Source organism: Mustela putorius, unplaced genomic scaffold (genome assembly GCF_011764305.1).
Source record: "Mustela putorius furo isolate JIRA1106 unplaced genomic scaffold, ASM1176430v1.1 tig00003863_pilon_pilon_pilon, whole genome shotgun sequence".
Lineage (NCBI taxonomy): Eukaryota > Metazoa > Chordata > Mammalia > Carnivora > Mustelidae > Mustela > Mustela putorius.
Genome location: NW_025422015.1, coordinates 7,135,486 through 7,153,852, shown reverse-complemented (window position 1 = coordinate 7,153,852; position 18,367 = coordinate 7,135,486). Strand labels below are relative to the sequence as shown.

The 18,367-nt window shown below is 42.6% G+C and overlaps 1 protein-coding gene across 3 annotated transcripts in view; it reads left to right on the top strand.

The window, feature by feature from the left end:
* SASH1 (SAM and SH3 domain containing 1) overlaps positions 1-18,367 on the top strand; it is a 309,610-nt gene that overhangs the window by 245,937 nt on the left and 45,306 nt on the right. The window lies entirely within an intron of this gene.

The following is an 18,367-nucleotide window of genomic DNA, read 5'->3' as shown; positions in this document are numbered from 1 at the left end:
ATGACCTGAGCTGAAGGCAGAGGTTTAGCCCACTGAGCCACCCAGGCATCCCAACTTTTTCACTTTCTTGATGTCTTTTGATGCATAAAAAGTTTCTAAGTTTGAAGTCCAATTTCCCTTTGCTTTTGTTCCCTGTGCTTTTGGTGTCATATCCAAGAAAGCTTTGCCAAATCCAATATCATGAAGATTTTCTCCTGTTTTCTTTTCAGAGTTTTATAGTTTCAGCTCTTAAGTTTAGGTCTTTGGCCCATTTTAAGTTTATGTGTGTATATGATAATAGCATACAGGCCCAACTTCATTCTTTTGCAGATAGATACCCAGTTTTCCCAGAACCATTTGTTGAAAGGACTGTTCTTTCCTCATTGACTGGTCTTGGCTTCCTTTTCAAAAATTAATTGACCATATAGACTAGATTTTATTTCTGGGCTCTCTTATTTTATCCCATTGGTTTATATGTCTTTCCATTGTAGGTATTACACTGTTTTGATTAATGTAGCTTTGTAGTAAGTTTTGAAATCAAGACATGTGAACCCTCTAACTTGATTCTTTTTCAGATTGTTTTAGCTATCCAGGTCCTTTAAGAGTTCATATGAATTTTAAGATGGGTTTTTCTTTTTCCACAAAAGATGCCATGAGATTTTGATAGAGATTGCAGTGAATCTGTAGTTGATTTGGGTAGTATTGTCATCTTTTTTTGTTTGTTTATTTTGTTTTTTTTTAGTATTGTCATCTTAATAGTAGGAAGTTCTTCTGATCTATGTACATAGGGTATCTTTGCATTTCTTTATGTCTTCTTTAAATCTTTCAGCAATGTTTTGTAATTTTCAGTGTACACATCTTACCTCCTTAGTTAAGTTTATTTCCAAGTATTATATCATTTTTTAATGCTTATTTTCTTTTTTCACATTTTCATAGCTAGTGTATAAAAATGGAACTGACTGTTGATCTTGTGTCCCTCAACTTGGCTGAATCCGTTTCTTAATCTCTAATAGGTTTTGTGTGGTAGAATCTTTGGGCTTTTCCCCATAGAAGATTGTGTCATTTGTGAACAGAGACAGTTTTACTTCTTTTCTAATTTGAATGACCTTTATTATTCATGCTATCTTATTTTTTTTTTTAAGATTTTATTTATTCATTTGACAGAGAGAGCACATACAGGGGGAACAACAGAGGGAGAGGGAGAAGCAGGCTACCTGTTGAGCAGGGAGCCAGACATGGGGCTCAGTCCCTGGACCCCTAGGATCATGACCTGAGCAAAAGACAGACGTTTGACTGACTTTACTCAGGTGCCCCTATTCATGCTGTTTTAATGTGACCAAACATGCTTCCTAGGAGTTCCACAGGAAGAGTTTCGAGTTTCAAGCAGATATCTTGTGATGCCATCATCCAACTGCAGGTAGTAAGAATGGAGGGAGTTGCCCTTTTTCACTTATTATGTAAATGCTTTGTTTGGTAGGTTCGTTCTTTCTTAAAATCTGGAAGCAACTCTACCTCCATGTCTTCAGCTTCTTGTCTCCTCTTGTCCATGCTCTATACTGGTAGTCATCGCTCCAGAACATACCTCTCTTCTTGCAAGCTCCTGCTTTCAAAAAGCCTGCTGGTTTTCCAGTTCTGTAAGATAAATTCCAAACATTCTGGCACACTCGAGACACTTTGCAGTCTGGCTTTAGTCAGTATGTCTGCTCTCCTCTGCCACCCCCTTACCCCTAATAGCCTCCACTCCATCCACACTGGACCCTGCCTGTGTTACTGAACACACCTTGTATTGTCCACACTCTACTTTAATTCAGGCAATTTCCTCCACTGAGAATATCTTCCTCCAGATTTTTCCAGGTAAAATTCTGTATGTCCTTCAAGATAAAGTCCAACTGTCACCTCTTCTGAAACTTCCTTCAGCCTTCTTAAGTTTATTTTATTGCTTCCTATTCTGTGCCTTGTTAAACTAGCATTGTACATGAAGCCTGACCTTTATCCTAGAGTATAGGAATTCATCATGCATCTTGTAGCCTCCTTGGGAATCATGAGCTCTTTGAGCAAGAAAGTGTCTCCAGTGAGTGTCTAATTCAGTGTCCAGTTCATATGGCATGTTCAAAAAGAAATATTCAGTGGACAAAGTTGTATTTATTTATTTATTTAAAGATTTTATTTATTTATTTGACAGACAGAGATCACGAGTAGGCAGAGATGCAGGCAGAGAGAGAGAGAGAGGAGGAAGCAGGCTCCCTGCGGAGCAGAGAGCCTGATGCGGGGCTTGATCCCAGGACCCTGGGATCAGCTTTAGCCCACTGAGCCACCCAGGCACCCCCAAAGTTGTATTTAAATGTTCATCTCCCCTGGCTGCTCGAAGAGCATGTTTCATGTCCTACATCACACTTCTTTGCATCTAAGCAACAGACGATGGCTTGTCAGAAGTAAATGTAAGCTTTCCGCTATCTCCTTGTCCCTGATTTCCTGAGTCAAGCACTGGATTTCCATTTCAGCTAAAGAAAGAAAGAAAGAAAGAACGAACGAAAGAAAGAAAAAAAAAAGAAAGTGAAGAAAAAGAAAAAAAACCCAGGGGATTGTTAATTTGAAAGCCCTGCTTTGTTGCTTTTATGTGAGAGACTGAGACATTACCCTTTATAATAATAAATGTATCCTATGCTAGCCAGCATTGTGTGCTGGGACTATGAGGTAATCAAAAGAACCATGCTCATGGATTTCAGTGTACCTTTTTCATGACTCTTATCCCCTTGTCCTGAAGTCTAGCATAATATAAATGTAAATCATGAACCTAAAGAAGCATGAAGAATAAATACAGTAACTCAGGACTGATGCTATTCAAAGCCTGCTGGGGGAGAACACAAAGACCCAGCTGTCCATCGTTGGGTCCTCTAGCGTCAGACTCACTGTATTCTGTCCTGATTAATAGCATCTGAGTCAAGGGGGAGGTTCTAAGACTATCCAGTCAGAAACACAGGACTGTGTTTCTGACACACACACACTAAATGTGAGAGGCTTGTCACATTTAGGAAAAGTTAATATAAATTAAGTACAATGATGGTTTTGAACAAGCTGTTCAGAAAGCATTCATTATTAGGTATTGGTTTTTAGTTATTAACCACCTTCAGATGGTATCAGAACCATCACCTTGGTAGAAATTGTCAGAAGAAAGGGGGTACTTCTTAGAAGTTGGACATTCATTCCCTTGAGCATTATTTCTTTGTTCACTGAGGAGACATCTAGAAAGCGCTTGCTGTATACCCGGCTTAATGCCATAGCTAGTCAGGCTACAGAGGTAGAGGAGTAGGAGAGATGGGCCCTGCCCGCCCTGAGTTTCCCCAGTAGCGCAGAGGTTAAAATCACCCCCACATGTGCTCACACAGACTTTAGATGTCATGTACACACTCACGTTATTAGCTTCTCAGCAGACCGTTTCTTCGTAGATGATGCAAAAATGAATTCAGCCTGTTCTAGTTGGCACCCTCCATTTCCAGTACAATCTTCCAGAAGCGCCGGAGCAACTTTTTGCTGAGAGACGTAGGTGAAGACAGGCCATTCGGCAGTGGAGTTTGCTGAAGCGATATTATTTACACTGCGTATTTTGCTAGCTGGCTTCGCGCAGGCTGCCGCACCCATTTCCAGTCACGCTGCACATTCCTACAGCTGACCGCCATTGGCACTGAAGTTTGCTTGAACTTGATTGCAATCCTAATGTATGTAACTCTCGCCCCCTCACCCTACCCCCTGGCCCGTCCTGTGTTTTTATGGAGACTCAGCAAGAAACTCCAGCCAAGATATTCCTTCTCAATTATGCTACCTTCGCCTGATAGCGGAGTAATTAATTTCAGATAAATCCCGCTGTGTCCTCCTCCAGCCGCCGTGGGTTAGACGCTTTGATTATCTTTTGTGCGAGAGCCCGGGCTTTTCAGTTGCCTATTGATTCTTTTCTAGACTGAGATGTAAATAGCCCACTGGCCAGAGCTGGGAATGTCCAGGCCATGGACGTTTCAGGGATCACAAGCCCTTTGTCACGAGATTCAATGCCTATATTGATGCCTGTCGTGCTTTAGGATTTCATTGGCACTGATTTCATAGACCCCCCACCCCCATAACTGACATTAGATCATTGCGTGTTGCTTCACAATAAATCCATATTCACATTCCTGGTTTCCAAGAATGTAAAGTACTAAAGATAGTTACCAGGGGAAGTGAAAAATAGCTCTCTCTTTGCCAGAGGAGAATGTGTTCTGTGCTGTTTCTCATTAATAACAAACTTCTGTTGTGAGTGTTAGAGTTTTTAAAAAGAGTTTCTGGTTTGAGTCCTTCACTTGATTCCTGGCTAAATATCTGGACATACGTTTTAATATTTTTCATCTTAGTTTGATAAATTTTGTTTTCCTTTGCCTCCTGTAGGGGGAGGTTTTGGGAGTTCTCCTTTTCAGTTTTCAACTTTTGTGCCTTGAGGCTCAGTTTACCTTCTCGTTAAGAAAACATTTAATGAAATGCTGTCCATCCTCCAGGGGTTTAGAGATTTGTACACAAGGAGTATGTTTTAGTAAATCATAATTTTGATATTTCTGCCAAATTGGTAGGTAAAACTTGGTGATCTGTATTTGGTTCTCAAATATTAAAAATGTTTGCAGTGAAACATCTTTCACAAATTGTTAAATTGTAAATTGTTTAATTATGATGTGATTTAAGTTATTTTAAAAATATATGATGTTAAAGAGAAATTAAAGCAACAACAAGGATAAGAAGGCACAAGTCCATTGTAGACATTTATTTTGGTCCCGTCTGTTTGTTTCTCTTGATACAAAATGTGTTCGAGGAAAAAATTGGAATTCTGTGTCTATACTGGAGCTCCTCACTAGGATGAAGCAACTATGGTGAAATATTCCGTGAAGGGAGTTATTTTGTAACACAAGCCATGGTTTTATAATTGATCTTCTACATTTGGGGAAATTTAGTCAGGAAGTATTTGTGCAAGGAGGGGTCTAAAGTTCTAGCTGAGGCATAGCAACACCTTTTGTCCACCTGTGCACTCTTCATGGCCTTTCCTTGCAGCCAGCTCTGAATATATTTCGCCACTAACTGCGTTTAAGGCACAGGAGAGCCATGGGTTGAACTGTGTCCCAGAGTTTGGGCAAAAAAGACACATCAAGTGCTCACTTCCACTTCTAACAAAATGCTATTTTAAGTGTTTCCTTGTCTGAGGACTTTCAAAGTCTCAACTAAAATATCCCCCTGTGATGAGATGTTTTGGTTATAATGCAAGACGGTTAAGTCCTTTTGGGGCTTCCTAAAATTATAAACTGTAAACTTGTACCTCATTGTCAGGCAGGTTTTATTTAGCTCTCCAGAGTCCCTTCCCCTGCTTTTCTTACAGCAGCCGTTGCGTGCAAGCAGAGGCTGCAGGTCTGGTATTTCAAAAGGAGAAGCTGCCACAGCCTTAGTCTACACTAGAACTTCCTAAAAGATAATGTGAAGAAAGCCAGGAGAGCATTCCACAAAGTTACTTTTTTTTTTTTTTTAAATATTTCATTTATTTATTTGAGAGAGAGAGAGCACAAGCCAGGGGAAGGGGCAAAAAGAGAGGGAGAAGCAGACTTCCTACTGAGCAGAGAGCCCGATGCGGGGCTCGATCCCAGGACCCTGAGACCATCATCTGAGCTGAAGGCAGATGCTTAACCGATAGAGCCACCCAGGTGCCCCCAAAGTTACTTTTTTAGTAGTTCTTGTGGTGAATGGCTTGATTTCTATTATGGCCAAAGCAAAGACTCACAGTTTAATAACCTAACACAGAATGTAGTGGGAGAGCCGAGCCCCATGCACATGGGGTTCATGGACAGATTGACCTGTCCTTCTCATTCAAGGGGCATCCATATATTGATGCTCTTAAGAGTCTGCCTATTATGGGTTGAATCAGATTTAAAAAAAAAAAAAAAAAAAAAAAAAAACTTGGCTATCTTAATGTGTTTATTTTGAATATGTTTCATTTACTAGGGTGGACTTCTAGACAAGGTGTATAGGTGAAACTTTATAGAAGTTTTATATTTTAGAGGTGTTAGTGTTAGAAGGAAATATAAATCAATACCATTAGCTTCCTCATAGGGGAAATCTGACCCCATAAGAAGAATTGTTTTTTATGATAACACATGATGAATTTACAAAAGTTTTTCCCACCTATAGATTTTCCTAGCAATTACAAAAAATATGATTTTTGTATTTTGCTTACTCTGAGTGAATATTTTTAGATGCATAAATTGTGTGAAGATTCATATATACTACAGAGTGAGAGCTGGCATTATAGATACTGTAAAGATAGTCTGTGAAAATGGTTGACTTACCAATAGTGTCTCTGCTATGCTGGTTTTTAATAAGGAAATTTAAGAGAGGGTAGATTCCAAGCATAAAAATAACTAAATTACTTTTATTTCTGGATAAACTGTGTTTTTTGTGGGCTTTTTTTTTGGGGGGGGGGAGTTGGAGGAAGGACAGCGGGAGGGGGAGAGTGAAGGCTCCCATCACAGGGCTCAGTCTCATGACCCTGAGATCATGACCTGTACCAAAATCAAGAGTTGGACACCCAACCAACTGAGCCACCCCAGGCACCCCTAAACTGTATGCTTTTAATAGTGTTTGCATTTTTTTCTTTGTATCTCTTTTCCTAGAGAATTTCTTTTTCATGACTCTTCATATATGGGTTTCAGCTTAATAGAATTCTAATTGGCAAGGTAACTTTTGATTTGGAGCTGGAAGATGGTTCTGCTCGTTGAAGCTTTAATGGTTGTATTAGCTGGGCTGGAAGACAGGATCAGTGGATGTGTGCTTCAGCTCCTTATTTCTTAAACCGAAGAGCCTTACTCGTTTGACTTGTAATATGACCAGGAGAAAGAGAAATATGGCTGCCGATGATTTGCCAGAGGCCATGTATACCTTGTGTCCCTGGGACAGATGTCAGCAATTCCTTCTATGACACAGTGCCAGAATAACAACCACTTTTCTAAGTCTTTCTAAATGTTAACTATGTTAAAAATAACTTTTATTGATTCTGGTCTTTTAATGCATACTTGCAGCCTTCAGATGATTATTCAGACTTTTATAGGTACTTTCTGTAAATTTCTTTTTTATTTGGCTGGGTGGGAAGGTACAGGAAGAAACACTACTCTTAATTTCAACAAAAGTGCTTTTGAAACTAAAGTGCAAATAAAACAGAGACATATTAAAATTCCCTTTAGAAGGGTAAAAGGGATGATTCTTGAGACCTGCAGCTTGTGGTGAGTCCAGGAGACAAAAAAATCAGACCATTGGAACAACACGCATAGTGAAGTCTCTTGAGAAAGATGAATTTTGCCCTAACTGCATGTAAGCTGACCGAGAACTGTTGTTTAGATGACTCTTTGTCATTAATTCCACACCACCCTCTCGTCCCCAGCCTTCTCCCTGGGACGGAGGCCAAAGCTTGAGGCGTACATTTTCTGGGAGCGCCTGAAGATCATCCTCTCTAAACAAAGTTAGCCCGGAAGCAGGCTCTGCCCTCGGGAAAGCTGGGTGCTTGCCCTTGCCCAGCATTCTGAGGGGAGGGGCCGGTTAACTGGGACGCAGCCTTTGGGTTCAGGTCCGGCTCTACCCGCTTCCCACCCCCCATTAGCGCTGCCTCTGTGGGAAAGTTGTCTCATCAGTTTGTGCCTCTGTTTTCTCATCTGGAAAAGCAGGAACAAGTATACCTACTCCAAACAGGTGTTACAAGAATTAAATGGCACCAAGTAAATACCCCGTGAATGCCAGTTTCTATTACTTTATGTTTAGATCTTTTACCTTTCCATTAACCGTTACTCTTAAAATACTTGAGTTCCCATGAAAGTGCAATTTTTTTGGCTGTGTCATTAACATGCTCGCAAATGCTCACGTATTACAGCAGATCGGCTAGAGCTGCGAGAACAAGCTGCGTGCAGCCGGCCTGTGTGAGCTTAGCTGTGCTTTTAGCAAACACCAATCAGTTCTTCTTCTGTTTCAGAAGGTGTTATTCTGTGAGTGGGTGTGGGGCTGGGTGCGATATGATTTCAATGATCATGTTGTGCTTTGTGATTTAATGTTTGGGAAGAATAAGCAGTTAACTGTAGGGAAATTACCTATGGCCTGGCCATGCTGAGGGGGACTCTCTGAGTGCGTGGGTGTGGGCTTCTGGCTGGTCGTGGTGGAGACCTCGCTCATGGCCACCCGGAAGTCACTGTGGATGTGGCTCTTTGTACCCAGTGGACTGACTTGGCATATCTCTCTCTTCACCGGTCTGTAGGGTTACAGAGAGTTGAGGTTGCTGAAGGGTATCAGGGGCCCCGTGGAAAAAAAATAAAATAGTGACAAAATAACCAGGTACTGCATAAGCTGAGGGAACCTATTTTTAACATTTAAAAAACTTAAGGTTGCTTTTGGATACATCCTGTTGTGTTGATTCTTTTATTTGGTTGAGTCAGTGGAAACTGGAGTTACTAGCTTTCGGCATATAAAAATGGCAGATTTATTTGTCCAACCCAATAGCTGAATACCGGACAGGATGTACTACATTTCCCCGGCCAGCTGATAGGCATCAAAGTGAAGACACTTGTAGTGGAATCTGGGTTAAGGATTGGCATTTAGATTTGCAACTCCAGTTTTGGTTTTGCTTTCGGAAGTAACCTCCAGGAGATTGGAGTAAGAGAGAATGTCCATCACTTATTAAATAAGATTTATCACATGTTAATTCCTCCTTGAATCGTTTGCCCTAGTGCCAGATCTTATATAACGGATGGGTTAGAAAGATCCCGGCCCTCACTGTGGTTTGAGAGTAGGACCTGGACTGAGGGCCACCTGTAGCCCAAGCCAACTGATAGAGGTCATAGGCTGCCCATCGCTTTGTTCAAGTCCATTTGAATCTTAAGTTACTAGTTACCTGTTTTATCAAAACTCGTGGGGCACCTAGGTGGCCCAGTCTACCCAGGACTGGGATAAGTGTACAAATTTTGATTTTTTAAAAATATTATTTATTTATTTGACAGAGAAAGAGATCACAAGTAGGCTAGCAGGTGGGGGAAGGAGGAAGCAGGCTACCTGCTGAGCAGAGAGCCTGATGCGGGGCTTGGTCCCAGGACCCTGAGATCATGACCTGAGCCGAAGGCCGAGGCTTAACCCACTGAGCCACCCCGATGCCCCCAAATTTTGATTTTTGACTGAGGTCATGATGTTGGGATCCTGGGATGGAGCCCCAGGTCAGGCTCCCTGCTCAGTGGGAAGTCCGCTTGAGGAGTCTCTCTATCCCTCTCCCTCTGCCCCTCCCCCTGCTCACTCTCTCTCTCTAAAATAATAAATAAATCTTAAAAAAAAAAATGAATAAAACTCTTAGCCCTGTAGCCAGTCATCAGACAATGACACTCTTTTGGATAGCAATATTTTGATACAACGAAATTCTAATTCAAATTCTGTTTACAGAATAATGTCTGTCGAAACCTCCCTTGATTCTCTTCTTCTTGTCCCTTGTTCCTCTCCCTTTGTACCACAGACCTTCTGTCATCCCTTACCGATTGTACCATTACTGATAAAAGGCTGATAGCATTGTATAATCAGTTCCTAAAAGAAGTTCTTACCTGCACTTTGACCCAGAGTGTAGGTGAAAGAACGCGGCCATGAGCATTCTTTTACTCCTTCGTTGTACACACATTACTGAGTTCCTACTACGGGCCTGGCCCTATACACAGGGATTTGTATTTGGCAGGGACAGACAGGCAAGGAGATAGCACCGATGAGGATTTAATTGGAGTATTTCTACCTAGTGTATTAAGTATACACACAAAGTCCATTAAGCACTAGTGAGGAGAGTGGGAAGCCTTCCCAGAGAAGCTGAAGCCAAGTGAGAGCTCGCCAGAGAAGAGAGAGAAGCCTGTGTCAGGTAGAGATAGCAGCGGGGCTCAAGCTTTGGTGAAGAGCTGGGGAAATCTTAGAACCTGGAGCATAGGAGGAGACAGATTTAAATGGATACAGCTTTTCTCTGTATCAGTACTTGGACCTCTGGGGTATAGATCCTAGTTCTTTGTTCCTTCTTACTTAAAATTGGTTCTGCAATAGGTTGTTTGGGTCCTTTCTTTCCTTCAGACTACAATTTTCTTAAATTAACATCATTAATGTTTTTCATCCTGTCTTTGAAGTCTCCTTAACTGACTTTGTGTTCTTACTAAATTATTTTATAGTGTGAAGTAACTGTTAGGAATTTCTTCCTGCTCCTTGAGTTGTATTTTCATCTGATAGAGAGAAGGGATCAAAAGAGGAGATCTTTGTGCTCTCCCATGCTTTTTCTCTCTTTTTTACCCCGGCTGGTAAGTTTGAATGGTCATCATACATTTCCTTTCACCTTGAACATACCCGGCTAGCTCAGGTCAGATTTTCCACACGTGCTGATATAATGAAGATCACTTTTTGACCTGTTTGTCATGCTGTCTGACAAGAGATTGTTTTCCTTCTTCTAGGCTACAGTTGAGGGCTTTGTTTTGTGGTCCATTCATGTTTGTTGCTATAGCCTGATGTAATGGCCCAAGATATAGGGATATCCCCGAGGGGGAGTGTGGTCTTTGCTAGCATACCTGGACTCCGCCATCTCTCTCCCAAGATTGTGTTAAACGTGCTGCACCACGGTTCATGCTGGATGGTGTGGGGAAATAGGTAGGCCACATATAGTCTGCCTTTAATTCATTTTTCCAATTCTGGTGAATTTCTCCTCCCCGCCCCCCCACCATTCTAGTGAATTTCTAAGAGGCTTTATTTCACTCAGAATCAGCCTTACTACTAACTTTCTATCCTTTCACTCATAAGTCTCCTGAAGCAATTTCCACTGGTCCTAGATCCAAAAAAAAAAAAAAGTGCGACAGAGTTTAAATTCCTTCAAGATTGAAAATTCCATGAAATAATTCTCAAGATTCCTACTGATGTAGCTTTTAGAGTAGTGAGGCCTTTTCTTTTGGTCTTCAGAAATTTATTTCCTCCCTCGACCATGAAATTTTATTTTATTCTAAGACTTCATTTATTTATTAGAGAGAGAAAGAGAACACAAGCAAGGGGAGCGGCAGGCAGAGGAAGAGGGGGAAGGAGGCTCCCCACTGAGCAAAGAGCCCAATATGGAACTCAATCCCAGGTCAGCCCAGCCATCCCGAATCTTCAAGTTGCCATGGGGCAGAGAGAATGCTTTTCCTTGTCCTCAAAGGGGTTGATGGGGATGAGAAAGATACATGGAGGAAAGAGAAGTGAATTCTCCCTTTACTCTGTAAATGTCTGGAAGATTTTTCTGCCAGAGGTTTTATCACCCTGCCCAAAGGCCAGAGAACCCCACTGCTCACATAAATTAGCTGAGTTAAGGTAACAAAGATATGATGGGAAGCACTCAAGATCTCTGGGATCATGAGCTGAGCCAAAGGCAAACGATTAACCCACTGAGCCATCCAGGAGCCCCGCCGTGAAGTTTTAAAGCTTAAAATTATTCTTAGATTATATACATTTCCTTGTTTGGGTGCTTTTGGTGGAATATTTTGCTAGTTTTTAGTAATTTTGCTTTTTGGAGGCTGTTGCTCATTTTGTTAGTTGTTGTGGGAAGGATATTCTGTGGTCTGGTTTTCAGCAATCATCATGACCTGATAGCCAAGGACAGGACCACAAACAACATTACTAGCTCCGAATGATTCTTTTCTAAGGATTCAGCCTTGATTTCTTCGATTTGGAAGTAAATTTGCTTATTGAAGCAATTCAATCAAAATAAGTTTGCTTATTATTTGTTCTAACAGACATAAGGGTACTTATGTTAAGATCATAGCTCATGACCCTAGGAGGTAAAATTGGCCTGCCGGCTTGTGACTTCAAGAGACAATTGTGCTGATCTATGGCCGAAGATTTGGTGAAGGATCGAACTTGGTGTCTGTACCTCCTCTCCATTGCCATGTAGGCAGTTTTCTCTGTTTTCTGTCAATTTTCTATAATTTCCCATCATCATGTGCCTGGACACGTTTGTTTGGCAGCCCTGTCCAAGAAGTCGTCGTGCTTGATCCATGAATCAGTCTGTCTCAGATGCCATGAAAGTAATGTGACTTTGCAAACACCACCCAGTCCCTTAGGACACTTACCACTTTTGGGATGAAAACTTGTATCAGCTCCAGAAACTAGAGCCTCAAACACATATGTAATTGCCCTACTTGGCAGTTCTGTTCTGAATCATCCTTTTTCCATGGCACAGGCTATGTGAGAACTGAATGCACTTGAGAATGAGTGGGTTTGGTGTTTTGCTTTGGTCTTCACTGTGCTTGGCACCATAGAGTGGCTTTGGGTAACACTACCCCACTCTTAACAGAGGGACCTGGAGAGCTCTTGAGTGCTTCCCATCATATCTTTGTTACCTTAACTCAGCTAATTTATGTGAGCAGTGGGGTTCTCTGGCCTATGGGCAGGGGGATAAAACCTCTGGCAGAAAAATCTTCCAGACATTTACAGAGTAAAGGGAGAATTCACTTCTCTTTCCTCCATGTATCTTTCTCATCCCCATCAACCCCTTTGAGGACAAGGAAAAGCATTCTCTCTGCTCCATGGCAACTTGAAGATTCGGGACGGCTGGGCTGACCTGTCATCCCAGTCTGGGATGCTTAGTTATGTATCCTAGAGTCCTGTTTTTTCCCTCCTCCTGTGGGGAAATGAGCAACTTTATTTGGGGCTGATTTTTTAAAAATGCAAAGTTCAGGAGTTTAAGAAAAAGAATAGAACTTACTGTGGAATGTAGCAGCCATTTGCTATTTCTTTGGTTTTTAGTTGGTTCTTTAAACAGTTTCTTAAATGAATTAAGTGCTGACAAGCCTTTGCCCCTGGGGGACCGTATTATTACCTCAAATTCTCACATACTTTTTACAAATAAAAGTATCATATAATTATATTCTCCTCTTCCTCTTCTTTCTTCAAATCTGGAGACAACTAGTTAATTTTGAAACTGCCAGAGAGATTATTTCAGTGTTATACTGCACCTCTGGGAGAAGAATGGAATCTTTTCGTTTTGTCCATATGCTGACAAAAATCTCCTAATTTCAGAGGGCAATGATGTCACCAGCTAATGAGCAAAATATTTCTTACTAAACAGATGAGTCCTTCCCTGATTCCTTTGTGAAATTAAAAAAAAAGAAAAAAATCCACAATGTGTTTCATATTGTCTGTAGTTACTCTGACAACTCATAAACACTTCAAAATGTAATTCTGACTTCTTTGGCAAGTGAGACTAATTTTTTTCGTAAACACAACGAAAACACATTAAACTGATGGCTGGACCTGGAAGACCCCTGCCATGAGCCGGTCACTGATGACAGTCCTCGGTGCTGGTCTGGAATGTCCCCTAGCCAGAGCCAGTGTGCTGCCCCCGAGGTAGGGAGTGATCTTGAAGGCATCACTTTTGGACCAGTGGAGGCTGATGAGGCATGTTGGAGAGATGATGAAATCAAGCTTGGAGAGAAGGAGGGCCGGAAAGTTGCTGCTGATTTGTGTCACATGCTGCTTAGCAGGGAGGCAATAGCCCCTGAGCAGGATCTCTCTTTGCCTGTCCAAAAAGGCAGGCATCTAAGGTCAGGGGAACAAAGAAGTGAGCCTCAGGGCCATCTAAACACTGGCCTTTTGGCATCCTGAAGGAGCCCAGAAATGCCCCCCACACTCATGGAGGTGCCCTTCCCCTTAATGCAGCATGCCTTAGTTTCCCCAGCCAAAGGTGAGGTTCTCTCACTTCTGAATGTCTGTGCCTCTTTGTTCTTCTTTCGCATCTAACACGGCTGCTTGTGCTTATCAAATCTCTGGGGGCTCCCTGTGCCCCGAGGCACCTAGATTAGAACCTTTGCAGGCCCAGCTGGAGGAGGCTCACTCCTATTTCGGTTCCTTGCTCTTTCTTACACCTTGAATCAGTGGGTCCGTCCATTGATTTCAACCAGGAAATACCTGTTTATCGCAAACCCAGGTCCTACTTTAATTGTCTCAGTGTAAAAGAATATTGTAATGCTCAGTGTTGGCCATTGTGTGAGGAAGTGGGCACTCTTTTCTCCGCGTCTAAGATGTTATGTATTTATTTATTTAGCGTGCACACAAAAGTTTGGGGGAGAGCAGAGGGAGAGGGAGAGAATCTCAAGCAGATTCCCAGCTGAGTGAGGAGCCGGACCCGGGGCTTGATCTCAAGACCCTGAGATCACCACCTGAGCCGAAATCAAGTGGACACTTAACTGACTGAACCACCCAGGCACGCCTGAACCACTCTTTTTATCCTACTTATGAGGTTTAAAAATAATATAGTGTACAGTGTTTCTCTTGCGAAAAGTATTAATATATATTTTAAAGGATTTAAAGCTATGTGTGTTTTTCACCCAAAAATTCCATAATCTGTCTTTTTTTTTTTTTCTAAAAAAGAATGTGTTGGATGTGTTAGAAATTTTACAACAGACTCTTCATTGGAGTGTTGTTTATGATATTACAAAATTGGAAACATGTCTATGTCCATTGATTCAGGGCGTTAAAAAAATCATGGCTTGCTTCTGTGAATACTAATGAATCATGACTATTTTGTATTTTATTTGTTGGACATTTGTTGACATGAGAAAATGTTCAAAACGTATTAATAGAAAAAGCAGATTTTTAAAACAGTTTGAACAGTATCCATTGAGAGCTCCAAGGTTTCTCTATGAGAGAAAACTTTAGAGGCAGTGATGGAGCTCAAAGAGGGTCATGGCTCTCAGTAGGCACTTGTTTCTACGTACTGTGTGTTCACGTGAGGCCGGCTCTGGGGACCCGGAGAGTGACTGCGAGTGTGGGAGGTGGAAGACCTAAGATCACAGAGTCATCCTTTTTTGTAAATACAACACAAAACAGACATAGAAACAAACCTAAGGGTGTCTGGTGGGGAGGGTGCACACATGCACATGTGTGTGTGTGTGTGTGTGTGTGAGAGAGAGAGAGAGAGAAAAGCAGGGGATATAAGCCAAAATACAACTATTTTTTTAAAGATTTTATTTGTCAGAGAAAGAGAGCACAAGCAAAAAGAGCAGCAGGCCAAGGGAGAAGCAGGCGCCCCATGAGTAAGGAGCCTGATGCGGGACTCGATCCCAGGACCCTGACGTCATGACTAGAGCCGAAGGCAGACGCTTAACCAACTGATCTTTTCTGAGTATGAGAGGGTGTAGGTGATTTCTTTTTCTCCTTCTTCTGTATCTGCATTTTCCACATTTTCTAATTAAAAGTATATCACGTATAACCAGAAATAAACATTATTGAAGTACAGTTACAGAAACGAGTAGCCCAGTGCCCATTGTCTTCATGAAGTTTAGTGAAGGACGGAGTCATGCAGAGATGACCATATTCTGGGTTGAGTCCTATGACTGTGTGTGCCCTGCAACCACACAGCCCATTTCTTGGGCATGTGATACAGAGACTGAATGTTGAAGGATGGGTAGGAGCTAGAAGAGTAGATAGGATGGGCAGAGATGTTCCCAGAAAAGGAATCCACCAGTGCAAAGGTGTGCAGGCAAATGAGAGAGAAGAGTATTTGAAGGTACTCTGAGGAAGTCAAAGGATGAGAACCGGATGCTCCGAGAGGCCTTTCCACGCAGTATCTGCAGAGAGTCACACACAGAAACCAGAAAGCAGGACAGGACTCTAACCATGCAGAGTCCTACGCTCCACAATAAGGCATTTGGACTTTACTCTGAGGACCTAACCAACAGTTCCTTAGAGTAGCCATCAGATGCTCAAACCTGTCCTCCAAAAATTTGCACACTTCTTGTGTGTTAAGTTCAAACCCATTACCCAGAGAACAAGACCAGCGATGTCCCTTCTTCATAAAGTGTATTCCCCAGTTTCCATCTGCCCTCCACCAGGAGGCTTCCCGGGGTGGCCTGGCCCAGCCTAGTCCTTCACGTATCCCACAGTTTACTCAGATACCGTAGATGAGCCTGGGAATGATGGGCTTGGAGGGAGGGGTCTCTCCCCCACACTCCTCACAGAACCTGGGGCAGCCGGTGTCTGGCTTCTCGTGCATCTCGCACTGACACCATTGCCCACCGGACTTGAGGCCTCAAATTCAAGGTCTCATTTTACCTTCTCAAGTGTTCTGGGAGTCTTATCACGCCCTGTTTTATAAATGAGAGAAATTAAGACACACACAGTTCACAAGTGGCATAAAAGGGACCTGAGTTTGGCTGTGCCAGATTCCAGAGTTCTGGCTCCTAATTCTGCTCACAATCTTCTCTGCATCTAAACAATCTGTTTGGGGCACCTGAGTGGCTCAGTCAGTTAAGCCTCTTCCTTCAGCTCGGGTTATGATCTCAGGGTCCTGGGATCGAGTCCTGCGTTTGGCTCCCTGCTCAGCCAGAAGTCTGCTTCTCCCTCTGCCTCTGCTGCTCCCCCTACTTGTGCCCTCTCTCCCTCTCTCGCTCTGTCAAATAAATAAATAAACCCTTTAAAAAATAAATAACCTCTTCAGACCCAGCCTCAGATGTTGGCCCTATCATTAGCTTTCACATCTTTTCTTTGCCTTTGCTATGTACACAACACCTAGAACAGCAGTTTCTAAGCAGTAAAGTAGGTCTTGCTTGAATTCCCATCAGTAATAGACCACAGCTGTAATACGCACTTACTGAGTTCCACTTGACTGGACAGACACAATTTTTAAAACAACTGCTTCAAGATTAATGTTATCAGATGAAATTTGCATAGAGGACTACCAAGACCCATAGAAGTGAAGTGATTCACTAAAGGACTTGGAAATTGAAACCCAGGTTGTTCCAGCTCCAAAGACTTTTGGCTTTCCTCTTCCTTTTACCCGACTCCCATTGGGGCATAATAGGTTTTCTTCGTTTGGATCAAGTAACCAGGAAATTCAACCAAGGACTTCTGATGACAGTTTTAAGGAACTCTAAGAGTAACGTCGCGTCCACTGTGGTTGGCGATCTTGGGTGAAGAAAGTGCCTGTGCAGGTTGGGGGATCTGGGAGCAAAACCATGAAGTTTCACATTCTGTGTCTGCCATTTACCATCTGTGAAATTGGGTTAAATGTGTCAATACTAGCATGGTGCCTAGAAAGTATGAGCATGCAGTAAATAGGGGTGTTGGAAGATTAATGTCAGAAAAGCACCTGCCGCTGTTTGGGGCACGTGTGGGCCCCCAGAAGGCGGGGGGGGAAGGGAGGGTATATGAAACCGGAGAAGGTGTAGGGGAGAGGACTGGCAGAATAGGCAGCAAAGGGAAGGTATAGCACACCCTTGTGGAGAGAAATAATAGAAAAAAGTCTGTTAGGGGCAGCAGGAGACACTTCTGGGGAAGAAAGAAAATTGGGGGAGAGGGAAATTCATGCAGTTCTTGCTGAAGAGTGAGAGATGCCAGAAGGGCCTAGGAGAAGGGGATGGGGCTCTGGTGCTCTGTGGCACAGCCTGGGACCTCTGCCTGGTAAAAATTGTGTGTGTGTGTGTGTGTGTGTGTGTGTGTTGGTGTCCTACCAAGAGAGGCAACTTTGCATCATACATAAATAAAGGCCCACACGAGGAGAGAGGCACCTAGGACTGGGCAGCTCGGGTCGCTCAGCGGGAACACGTGACTCACCCGACTGCGTGACTTTACTCCTGAAATCCTGACAGGACTTACACCCCGTGCCTTGGAGACTTCATGCAGGTTTTCAGTCCTGTCTTGTTAGGTGACATTCTGTTTCAGTAAGAGCATGTGCCCGTGGCTCCTCAGACACCCCTGAGAAAGTGAAATGATCATCTTGTGACCCAGTCCCTGTGCACACATTTCTAGAATGTAAGAGAACTCCGCCACTCTGAGGTGATCATTGAAACAATTTGGTAGGACAGTTTTAGAAGCATCACTGGACAGGCAGTATCCTGCATTTACTTGAGTAGTTTAAATAGAAAAAAAAAAAAAAAGAGTGGGGAGTGACAACTCAGGAGAAAACCAAAATCGCAAGTTTTAATTCAGCAGTGTCAAAAATAGCCATTGGAAGGTGTCTATTTTCAATTGTGACTACTCCCTTCAGGGGGTGTTTGGAAGAATATCTGCGAGAGAGAGATCTTTTTTAAGTTCAGTCACTTGTGAGGGTTCGTCCTTGTCCCGGATTTGCTCAGATTCCCGCGTTCTTTTTCTCTCTCTCTCTGGAATTCCATAGACAGTAATTAAGGAACTGGAGGCCAGCGGGAGGTCAGGGAGCCTTCGTCAGTGAAAACAGGGATTGTTTGCCACGTACAACACTCCCTTTTTTCCTGGTGGTGAATAGGAGATTTGCTTAGAGCCGATGACTTATGCCTTTCTTACAAGTTATGCAGTTAGCAGGGAAGCGGGGAATCAGGCGGCAGGCAGAAAGCAGCTAATT